Here is a 12,547-nt window from a genome sequence, read left to right as displayed (position 1 = left end):
CTCTCTGTGGCTTGGTATACAGACGCATGGATTTTCTGCGCAGCAAAAATAATCGAGTTCTGTTCACACATCACACTCCTCGTACTCTTCTGGGTCCGGGAGTCGAATTCCGAAGTCAATAATTTTTGTCCCCCATTTCGTTTGCTATTCTGAAGGAAACAGGTAGTGTAGAACACATCTACACACTTTCGGGTAAACTGTGAGATGTGAATGTATCTAAGACTATAACATGTTATGTTCATTATGTCAACAATGGAATTAATAAAAGTTTTTATGACATAAAACAACTGATACTTCATAATACAATTTTCCAAACACGAAACAAATCTGCTGAAATAGCAGTGTAACGTTTCTACACTGAATTGTAGTTTCGTGTGCCATTTCCTCCAAGAATTTCTACATAAATGATGCAAATAACAGCTTTGTTTAAAAGTATTCCAGAAAATCAATAAATAATTCATTTTGTATTTACTGGTTACGTATGATTCTAACTGCAAACAGGGATTATTACGTAGGATTTGAGGTTTTCATCTCGGTGAGTCCGAAGATGGCCGTCTTCTGAGTTACAGCGCCCTGAAGATGGAGGCAGAAAGGATCTCTGAAACGTTGGTAAACTTCTACCAGACTACACGGCGCTACAACCCAGAAGACAGCCATCTGGGGACTATTTCCTTAAGTAGCATTAACAAGTTGGTCTTCGTGATAGTGAAGAGTTGTGTTTGCTTTGCGGTACGGACTGAATTCTAATTACACGAGCTTCGGCTTCAAAGGGTTAACATGAAATCGAAGTGTCTCTCACTCCTTCCCCTACCTATTTCCTTGTAAATTCTATTCTTCTGCTATCCCTCTTAACTTTCTCTCTCTCTCTGTCTCTCTCCGGGGGTTAATATGAACGTCTTAACCCTGCTAATTACAGCTTAAATCGTTGTTGAGAGAACACACTAGCCCCACGAACGCAAAACGTAAGTGGGCGACACGATCCTTGCCATGGCCAGTCCTAAGTATCGTAGCCTAGTCACTGCACTGACGACTGACTCAGCTATCCCGGTAAAAGTATATGTTGTACGTAAGAATAAACTGATGTCATTTATTTAACCTGGCACAGCTGTTTGGTTTACGGGAACATCGTTTCGCTACATCTTTTCGAAATCTGCAGCGAAAAAGTTTTACAAATTCAATCAGCAACACACACAGAATAAATGACAACACGGTAATGGGCTAGACGATCGGGGTTTGATTCCCAGCGTGGAAAGTAATTTTTATCTTGGTTACTGTGTCCACATAGAACGATGCTTCCCAGACTTTTTCCTTAATTACCCAAAACCGCTTATCAGGAAGTCCTTTTTACCCAATGTAACTGCACAGAAAAAATATATGACAAGTAAAAATTAGGATTTGAATGTTCATTATATTATTTTTAAATAAACTAAAAATAATATAATGAAGATTGCCTTTTCCAATTGTGTACGGTACGATTTATAAACACAGCCAGCGCGATACATATCTAACACCGCCATAGCTAGCAACACACTGCACCTAAAGTTTACACTAGACACCTAGATTCACTAACTTTAGTTTAGGTGGGCTATACGTGTAGACGTATTTTTTCAATTCTCCACGTGCATTGCGAGCGTTTCAAAAATGATTGAATCTAATAACAAGCGTATTTATTTTATAGCAAATAAGTACTTCTTAAACTGCTTTAGAGTATCGGTGCACAATGACTGATTGCTTTCTTCAGAGTACTTCTTCTACACTTTTACGGTAAATTTTAATGTGTATTCTGAGGTGTGTCGTTACCCAAAGAAAAACCACTTTTACCCATTTTTGGGTAATTTACCCAGGTTTGGGAAGCATTGACATAGACTATGGCCCAGTCTTTCAACTTCTGTAACTAGTACTGCTGTACTTCACTTCGCTTAAAACTGTAGGACCGTGAAGTGAACTGTCACTTCCACGCCCTCTATACACCTTCATGGCGTGGTCCAAATAATAGGAACAGCTGTAGCTTTATATGATATTAAGGTAAATAACGATTTGAATGTCAGTTCCTTTGAAGTGATTCTGCTGCTAATGGGATCTGCAAAGACATTGCCAGTTTATCAGATTTCATTTTGTTTAAGGACATTCTATAACACTGCTTGTTAGAAAATATCCTTCCAATTCCTCTTCGCCCGTACTGTACGTGTTTAAAACTGAGCATCTAGACACGGTTTTTATATTATTCTTCTGTCCATTGCGTCATCTGTGTATTTTATTAGACAATATTATTTGTTTTCTAGAATATCATTTCAGCAGTTTTAGTATTTGGCTGTAATTGACCTTATTTGGCTATCAAGAGTCTAAAAAAATTACGAAATTATTACAATCATCACCATTATTATCACCACCACAATCATTATTACTTTTATCATAAACATCATTTTCGTGAGTTACTTTACTAACTTATGACGATGCCCAAAATGTGTTTTCTAGCCTAGCCCAGCTACGAACGTAAGCATCTTAGTAAGACCACCACATCAACATCCCTACGCATCCGAGTGAATTGTTTTCCTTTCTAAATTAATCTGGTAACTACATGTCTTCTCAATACTACCAACAAATATATGTGGGCGTATTTTCAGAATCTCTCCAAAAAATTTAAGTGTGGTCATTAAATATTTATAACATAGAATGGATCTCATTTCTTTCAAGTCTTAAAATCCTTCAGTTACGAGAAAAGTCTCGTACACTTTAAGTAGTTCGGTAAGGGGAGATACTGAAATCCAGTGCAACGTTGGGCTTTTTTTTTAATTCTTAAGTATTTTGCAGATTATATAATGACAACAAAACCTTATATATATAACTGAAAGAAAACTGGCATTCACCCAGATGCCCCGTCCCACCACACGTGTCCGATTTCTTCTTCTTTAAATAACAAGGTTTGCTAGACTCAAAGCATTTTAACATTTGTCTTCCGTCCACACATATGACGGTTTCTGCTCACTGGGTTTTTCCATCGAGAACACTTTTCACAGTGTTCCGCCAACTTTTTCACCCACAAAACACCCTGATTTGTCAAATACACATGGCGGCACATCACAAAATATCGCCTCGCGAAAAGTGGGTTCAAAACTATACATATAAATACTTGAGCCACAAGAAAGTAGATTAAAGAAAACAAAACATTACAATTTTCGATACAACCGTCGATGACAAAAGATCAGAATTGCATTTTTCTAACCATAACGTGAGAACATCCAATTTCTTAAAAGAAATCTTTAGCACACCAGTTTTACGTAAGACTATTCTAGTCGACTATTATGACTAACGTTTATTCGAAATAAATATCTTCAATCTAATGTAAATAGCCCAGCAGCATCTTAAACCATGCAAATGTCTCCCCACATGCACTGCTCTTAACCATTAAAGGTGAGCTTGGGTAGGTCTCTCCTGACAGGGGCAGGAATTCTTTACTTCGCTACTCCATTCTGACCAACCCTAGGGCTAAGATAGCTTCATTATTTATAGAAAACATTCCTCCGGGGTTCGGGGATAAATCGGACGAAGCGTGAAACTAGCCATTGACTTCCGCCTAATTCAGATATCTAGACTGCCTTTTTTTACCAGAATAGCCATTATTCGATCCACATTACTTAACTCAGCTTAAGTAGCTCACTTAACGAGAAAGCCATGAGTAAGTATGACATTCTGTTCTAATGCAAGATTTACCATAATTCTTGCAATCGTATTATATTACCTTGTGTTCAGAAATCTAAATCGGAACTTCGCAGTACTGCAGGCTTTTAATAACAGCCACAAAACGAACAGCTGTATGTTTATGGGCGTAGGGAAACTGCCTTCACAGCTTGAAAAGGCAGCTTTTGTGTAACAGGACCTAATGTAATTTCTTTCATAACCTAAAATACGTATTATTTTTAACCATTCGTTGGTGATTTTTCATATCCATTTGATACCTGCTCTGTTACTGAAAGCAATAAAATATGCAACAAATAATAATTCTGTATTTAATTAAACCTGCTTCATCGTGACTCATCGTCATGTTAATGGAGACAGTAAGCTCCTCTGAAACGTCGAACATCTGCCAGACTACACGGTGCATAATCACAGAAAGCAGCCATCTTCCTATACATAAAAGTAGCGAAGGAACATAACATATACTTGAAAAATAAATGAACACAGAACCCCTTTTAAAATCACAGATAATTAAAAGCAACGATTTATAGTGGTACCCATAATGTTCGAAAAAATGTTCATAGTTTAAAAATTGAATTTAACAGACTGCGTTGCTGATTTGAAAATTTTATTTCAACACATTTCACTCTTTTGTTATGAGTCAGTTCAGCTCAGACTGCTATCCCTCGCGTTAGTTCAGTTTCAATTTAATATTTGCATTTCGTGTTCTCTCATAAAATTCATAGTTGTAGAGCCAAATGTATTTCTCACTGAAGCGAACAAAAGATGGCTTCAGATCAAGGATTTCGATAAGTTGAATGGCCTTTCTATTTTAAAAACAGGCGACAAAGACGTAAGGTGGGATGACAGCATGACATCACGACCCGTAGAAGTTAGTTGCTCACATTTCTACAAGCTCAAATTCGTAACCGTTGCTTTACGCCAAGATTGCCTGCCTTCATGCCTCAATCAATTTTGGAGGGGGTGGACTTAATATGTCCGTGTTCCCCAGGAGGTTGCTGGCCTGTTTGAGGATCTCACGGTAGTGACGATAACGACGTTGTTCTGCGTTGTGACGCCGTGTAGACTCGTAGGGCTGAAGATGGAGACAGCATGATTATCCTAAACGTTAACACGGTAATGAAAATGAAATTTCGTGTTTTATAAAATCTGAGAATTTCTTGGCATGCTGAGAATCAGTCTTTCAAGAAAGCTTAGCAGGTAAACTGCAAAGTCGTTAAAGAATATGTCAAGAAATAAAGTCTATACCAGAAAACAAAGAACGTTCATGTTTTCATGTCATTTCTGTAGGCCTATTTATATAATTCTGACAATTTTATGGTTTTCTGCTGGGTTGTATCACCCTGATGATGGCGGCATCAAACATCTCTGAACACCAGTAAACTTCTACCACAATACACTGCACAAAAACTCAGAATACAGCCATCTTCGGTGTACTAGTTGAAACCTGATTCAAATCTCGGCTATCATGACAGATTTTCCTCAGTCTCTCCAATAAAATGTTAAATACACAGACTACGACAGCCTGTTACCTCATCATATTATTAAAGTACCAGTCGACTCTTGTAACAATTAGACAGCGTGTTATTAATTATCAGCCAAACCAACAGAAACGAATTCTGAGAAACAGTGCAAAGCTGTTTTCGTCCAAATCTTAGAATTTCAAGAAGGCGACCAGACCGTTTCAAAGCTTTGTGCAGTTTGGTTAGCCTTCGAACAAAGATTGCAAAAGATTCCAGGCTTTTCTCACGAGCTTTCAACTGCCAACTGCAAAGTTAATTATTATAAATGTTCAAAAGTTATATAACTTTTTGCATAATGCCATCGTATTTCTTGTTTTACTGCCAGAATCGAGTTTCTTATTAATAAACCATTCTCTAATGACGTATTCGTGCCAACAATCAGGCAGTATCTTTGAACAGTGCCGTAATTTTAGTCTAATATCTCTTTTATAAAAATACTGAAGCTTTTTGTATTAACACGTCGTGAGTAATGGAAGGAGATATAACTCTACATTAGAAACGATTTCGTATGAACCCATTTACCCAGGGTAATAAATTAGGGATGTTGTAATTGGATTTAAAAATGCTCGCTGAAACTAGTTCTTTTACAAAAGCGATTTCTAAAATCGAATATACCGACTCGTTGGCGTCTGTTAAAGGAATGTCATTAACAACATATATGATTATAATAAACGCAAATACGGCTTTTCTGTATGTTTAAATTTATCAATAATAATTTTAAACTATAAAAAACTTTAATCACTACATGCATTAAATCACGAAAGTAAGACGAAAAGTGACAAGAACATTTTCCGTGTCCTTAAAAGCAACCCTGTTTCTTATTGCCAAGTTTTAATTTATCAGCAGATATTATCCTCACTTCGTATTTTGAAAGGACCAGCAGTTTTCGAAACTTGCGGTCTGAAATAAATGGCAGCTCTGCGCTCGCTAAAACAACATGGCGGCTGACAAAAATAGACAGCTAATTCTAGAAGTATGTTTCTCCACAGAAATAAATGGCAGAGCTGAGCGATCACGGCGATTAAATGAAACCTGCTTATATAACAGACTGAACAGTATAGTGATGTGAAAACTGACGTTTCAGGACTCTGAAACACGACGAGAATTATGGAATAACCATTTCACATCAAACGAATACCGATTTTCATGAAAACTCTTCTACATTAGGTTGATTTCATTCTGTTAAGTAACAGCAGAGAAACAACTTTGTTGGAACAGCATTTACTTCGAAAAAGACTGGTGTAATATCCCGCATAGTGTAAGATGACGTTTCACATAAAGATATTTCTGTATGCACTCAAGGGAAAGTTAATAATTATAAGTATCCAGTAAAATGAATTAATAAATGATAGCATTAATCATAATACCAGTTTCACGTTAAGACTGATTACAGCAAGAGTCTCTCTTAGCCTCTTTGTCGAAGGAGTCTCAAACTGATAAACACCACTTTTATCGTGCCGTTCATACAGACTCCTAACATGGAGACAGCTGTAGGGCGCCAGATCTATACACGAACAGTACCCAGTTCGAATATCGATCGAGTTACTAAGCGTTTCTGTGGTGTTTCTCACAATGCCCAGAACCTTGAAATATGCTAAGGTCACTTCTTCCAAATCCCTTCTCATTTAACATTCACTATCCTTCACTCTCATTCTACGCTCAATGAATTATTCAGATGAAACATCGTCGTTAATCTATTTAAGCCGAAGTTTGTCTAAATATTATTCACGGATTCAGTCCGTACCGCAAAGGAAACGCAACACTTCACCTTTATAAAGATCAAATAGTTGTCACTGATTTTTAAAGCGTTGAATACCCAAATAATCAGTAAGTATCTTTTAGATTCCACGCAAACGTATTGTCTCTTCATCAATTCACGACACTGTTACCCCCAACTCTGCCAAAGTCTACTCAAAGGCATACATATATGCATATGTATCTATGTACACGCAGGCCAACATACACGTATGTACATACGTATATTACATGCGTGCATTTTTACGTACGTGCATTACATTTTATTCACACACACACAAATTAAATACTTACAATAAGTGTACCTCCCGTTCCTACACGCTGCCTCAAACACTACTGACCTTCACTGCGTATCCAGAAATGTTAGCTCTGACTTCAATCTTGTTTTCGTTTGGAACATGGCATTGGCATGAATCCAGCGCTGCACCCCAGAGACCACAATGAATTTACTCATCAGGGCCCCTTTTCATTGTAAGATGCGTCCATAAAGTATTCGAAACAATTATAAATCCTAGACGAGTAATTCTAGTTTAGTCGGTAATGTCGAAGAATATCCAACTGAATAGAGATCAAAAAAAATTGCCTTAACTCTGAAGATGGATGTCATACGTTCTTCCGAAACGTTGGTAAGCACCTACAACACCACAAACCGTCAGAATCGGAATTTGGCTTTCAATTAAAGTTCATCACGGTATTTTTTTTCGTTTTCTACTCTTAAAAGTTTTAAACCTTTTCAGTCCCTGATTCAATACACTCCCATTTTACGCTCAAATTGTTATTGACAAACAAAATTTGTTTCGTTCAGGCCAAATTAAACCAAAATCCAGTGCCACAATCCATTTTGAAACAAAAAGAAACTATCACATGTATTTCTGGATATAAAATAAGTGTTGTGATATTTATGAGAAATATGTGTGTTAAAAAACACAGAGACGTAGAAGTGTCTTGTAATAAGTGATAGAATACTACATAACTCTTGCAAAAATAATTTCTGGCAAGTATATCCTGCTGAAAAACTAACCTGCCTTCATACCCTCTGACTTTATTTAAGTCTGCAGAGGACCGCATTTCGGGTAACGATAGCTGCTTTTGCCAGCTGTGAAATATCATCGAACGAGAGCTGAAATAGTTTAGTTGCCAGGCAACAGACGTGGTACAACTTTATACAAAAATACTGCGTTGATATCGAATAATTTATTTTGTAATGTTTGAAATAATTTCATGAACTTTTCTGAGCAGAGAGAAGAAAACATTGTGCGGTTAAGAAATTGACCAGACATACTTTAACCGTAATATAATTTTTTTTTGAAGCATTATTTCCGCGATGTCTTTCATTACAGTGTTCATGAAAGTCCGCAACCGGTCCCTACCGTAAGACAGATGAATCCACTCCAGATCCTCCCAACACCATTTCAAAATGTGCAAAACATCCTTCCATCCATGCTTATGTCTTCCTAATGGAAAATTGCCTTCAGGTTTCCCGACCAAAATCCTTTACGCATTTCTCATCTATGCCATGCATTTTACATGCCCCGCCAAACGACTGTAATTAGCATGTCGTAAAATAAGGGGGCGAGGAGCAGTGTATATTTACCGCTCGTTCCCTTGAATAACATTCTCCTTAGGTGACACCGTTCACCAGTAGCTAAAATTATAAAACCTAAAAATACAACTCAAAGAATGGAAGGGAAACATCTCTGCTTGTGAAAAGTGAATCAGTCATTGGCTGAAGCATCTCCTAAATATAAGCTGCACTTGTGGGCATACCCGGAGTATACGAAGTCGCTTGCCTCTTCCTTGTTCCATTCTCTATCATGAACTTGTGCAACACCGAGTCAAACATGTCTGCTTAATTTTGCGCACTATGACTAACAGCTGTTGCCATCTGACAAACGCTGCGTGGCGAAACTGAAGTCGGCAGATTCTACTAAACACCGCGTGTTCATTTCTGGAATTTCCTTGCTAACAAATGCTTTTTATTCGGGAACAGAAGGGAGTTTTTCAGGGATTCGTTTCGTAAGACCTAGTTTTAATTATATCCATTTCCATGCTACGTACAGCGTATAACATTTCATTAGAAATACTTGTCCCTTTTGCTTGAATTTGTTTGGTGTTCGAGAAGATCACTGACAGAGATGTGGCCAGGATATGCTCAGTTTTTTAAGCTAACTATTCCTGGATTTTCAACAACTGTATAAACTACAAGCTATGCCGTTCATATTAACAGACGAAGGTACTTTATCCCTTTAGAGCCCAATGGCACTTTGACAATCAGTAACTTAATTCTGTATTTATGTGTTTTATATTATTCTCAGTGTACACAGGGATTGTGTCCTAAAACAGCATTAACCAAGTAGTCTTCGTGAAAGTGACGTGTTTTCTCTGCGGTACGGATTGGATTCTTAAATATTTGGCTTACTCAAGCGAGCTTCTACTTTAAAGGGTTAGAAAAATAAATCTCAGCATGACTCTCGAAATATAAACTTTGCATCCAAGTTATTTTACGCGGTGACTAGGCAATCCCTTCTTATATATTACTTTTAATAAATATATTCTTCTCCCACAACACTAGAGGTTGGCGTAGCTCAGTCAATACAGTGACTTACTATGGAATGGACGACTGGGGCAGAGGATATTTCCTCTAGCCTCTGCGTCCAGACCCAGCCTCCTATCTAATGAGTACCGGGGTCCTTCCCCCCGGGTGTTAAGCGCGGCCGGGGCGTGATGCTGATCGCTCACCCCCTTCTAGTGCCGAGGTCAAGAATGAGTAGGAGCTATACTTCCTCTCCCCCCAAGCGCCTACATGGCGTATAGTTGGACAGCTTTACTTTACTTTTACAACACTAGATGCTTCGACTCACAAGTTCTTGGGTGTTGCCTCCTGTCAAATGCAAACTGCGGGTCTTCGTTGGACTAGAGGGGATGAAGACAAGCCGACAATTAGGCTCCATCTAACGCTGGAGTTCTTCTCGCCTTTAAGGTACCCTGCTTAAGCACAGCGCGAACTTCGATTTTAATTTCCGTGCATAAATATTTCTCAGACTCCTACTTAAATTATGAGTTCGAACAATAAATAGAGGATAATGAGAGTAATAAGCAGTCGTGACCTACACTACACGAATGACTAACAGTCCTTTGCGTCCCTTTAATTTAAAGTTTAATTTAAAAAATAAATACCGCACGGTGGTCTAGCGGTTAGAACGCTGGCCTTGCAATCCTGGGGTCTCGGGTTCGATTCCCGGCGGTGCCCGAATTTATAACTTCTGTTGGGCAAGGCCGTGGTCTAGGCAACACGGAGTTTTCCTCCGGGGGCTTCCCCGGTTTCTCCGTGGCATCCCATTCACACACAGAAGAAGGCAATGGCAAACCACTTCTGGATCATCTGCCAAGAACGTATATGAACAGGTCCCAGTCCGAGAAAAGGATGGAAGGATCCTGTTCATATGGACTTGTCGTCAGACAGAACACTAACTAACTAAAATACAAAAATAGCAGTCAGATCACAACAAATACCTTTACAGTCATTGTAGGCCCAACATGTTTCAACCCCTATAAGCCATCTTCAGGAGCATATAGGCCTACTCGTATTTTTTCATTGCAGGTGTTGAAATTTCCTGGGCGTGTAGTAATTGTAACATCAGTGTTTGTTACAATTTAAAGACCCTTCAGTGTACATGCACTGGAACACAGCAGAACCGATCGGGTAAAATGCATCGTAAGCCAGCTCCAGACAGCTAGGCGTTGTTGGCTTACGCTCGCTGCGAGCGTCTGGCTGATTGGCTGGATGGCAAACGATTTGATCGGTCCTGCTGTGTTCCGGTGTATGGAGTACCACTGAACCATGACATTAAAGCAGATTTCTTTATATTTTTTTCATTTTTCAATGTGCTAGCCGGGCAAACACGGTTAAAATGAACGGTCCGCCCCTGGTGTTTAATATTAGTTGTGATTTGTAAGTCAAGGAAACCAAGAAGCCGCAGTTGAAAATAGATCATGTTCACCGTGAAAGCATTGCTGACGGGGAAGGTGAAGGGTCGTCGGTGACTCAGCCTCAGCAAAGACTACACATAGGGCAATTAGCCAGCTTGTCTTGGTGTGGGCGTTACGAACAATGACCACGCGGTGTAACGAAGTTGGCAAGTGTTAGCGTACCGTCTTACAAAACCTTCAGAAGCCTTCTTGAGAAGTTAACAGTCGCTCAGCTAGTCAGGAAAATATCAGCCGTGCAATCAAGCTTCGCGGACAACACCTACGTAAGGAGCAGATGTACGTGGCACACACGTGATATACTCTGTGCAACAAAAATTAAGCGCTTGAAATTTTAAGTCCCAAACCGGAAGTGATGAAAGGGTAAAGTCTCAATTCTGCAGTCCGGCTGTCGATTTTGCGTTCCCTCGTTTCGTAGGAATCTGGTCTCAGTCACAGTGAAGTTTTTTCACATAGAATTTACACCATGAAGAAATTTTATAAATGTCCTTCCAATACGATTCGCAAAGATAATGCTGCAATTACATGTGTTCCTCTTAAGGGCTAGCGCGCACGAGCGGTTTTTCTGCCGCAGCGGTAAAACTACCGCAAACGCATAATTCTTGTTGCCTGTGCACACGGACGGTGAAATAAACGCATTGTCTGCGTTTTCTTTTCACTTGGGAGCTCGATTTTGTGGAGACAGCTGGCGTGCGCTCTAGGCTGATAAGACGAGGTATGGATCTTGTTGCGACTGTCGTCGTGTGCGCTTTTTGCTAAGAGCAAGGGCGAAGCGTATAAATAAATTTTGGTTCCCTCCACTTGTAAGTCAAAGATTGTTGAAAGCCCAATTTCACAAGTTATATGAGGACCTGCGAATGTATCCAAAGAAATTATTCAGATACTTTCTTTTTTGTCAAGTTGGCTCGAGTTCGGCAGTAGATCTTCACAGACTTCTATACAGAGTTTCTCTTTAGTTTTTGTCACTGTACTCCGATATGGTCGGATTGTACAGTGCCGGCCTCTTCTATTCAGTTACACCAAGGTCGGGCAAACAATGGTCGCCGTGCGGCTGTTTCGCCGCTCGTGCGCGCACACAGAGAAAGGGTTCTTCGTGTTCTATTGCTACCGCCAGGCGGCCACCGCACCGGATCGGAAACGAAGCATTTTGCGGCAGAAAAATCACAGCGGTAAAACTACCGCACGTGCGTTTCATCAATGCGGCAGAAAAACCGGTACGGCCAAAACCGCTCGTGCGAGCAAGGTTCTAAGATGGCTGTCTCCTGTGTTGTGGCACCGTGTAGTCTGATAGAGGCTTACTCATCGCCCTGTTGATGGAGACAGCAAGGACCTCTGAAACGTCGGTAAACTTCTATCAGACTACGCAGCGTTAGAAACCAGAAGACAGTCATCTTCGGACTCACCGCTGTGAAAACCAAACATCCTACTGCATTTCTCTTCAATGCAAGAAAGATTCATTTCTGTCAAGTCATCTTAATAATGTTTGATAATTACAAGTACAGTAAATGTAAAAACTCAAAATAACAGACGGGGTAAAATACGATACCTGTTTTCATAATTCATTATTTTGTTTAACGGCTTTAAAT

General features: G+C 39.4%; 2 protein-coding genes across 2 annotated transcripts in view; one reads left to right on the top strand and one right to left on the bottom strand.

Annotated features, from left to right (window-relative positions):
- Positions 1 to 7,349, bottom strand: part of bt (projectin protein bent) — a 173,325-nt gene extending 165,976 nt beyond the window's left edge. The window contains exon 1 of the mRNA XM_087356134.1: positions 7,269 to 7,349. The gene's annotated coding sequence lies outside the window, so the exon portion shown is untranslated. The remainder of the gene's footprint in view (positions 1 to 7,268) is intronic.
- Positions 1 to 12,547, top strand: part of LOC110827620 (uncharacterized) — a 73,564-nt gene that overhangs the window by 7,534 nt on the left and 53,483 nt on the right. The gene's annotated exons all lie outside the window — the stretch shown is intronic.

The sequence above is a fragment of the Zootermopsis nevadensis genome, unplaced genomic scaffold (assembly GCF_977971745.1).
Source record: "Zootermopsis nevadensis isolate Lab colony 2312 unplaced genomic scaffold, Znev_1.0 Znev_ptg000025l, whole genome shotgun sequence".
NCBI classification, from domain to species: domain Eukaryota; kingdom Metazoa; phylum Arthropoda; class Insecta; order Blattodea; family Termopsidae; genus Zootermopsis; species Zootermopsis nevadensis.
The sequence above is the reverse complement of the archived record's forward strand: the minus strand, read 5'-3'. Positions and strand labels throughout refer to the sequence as shown.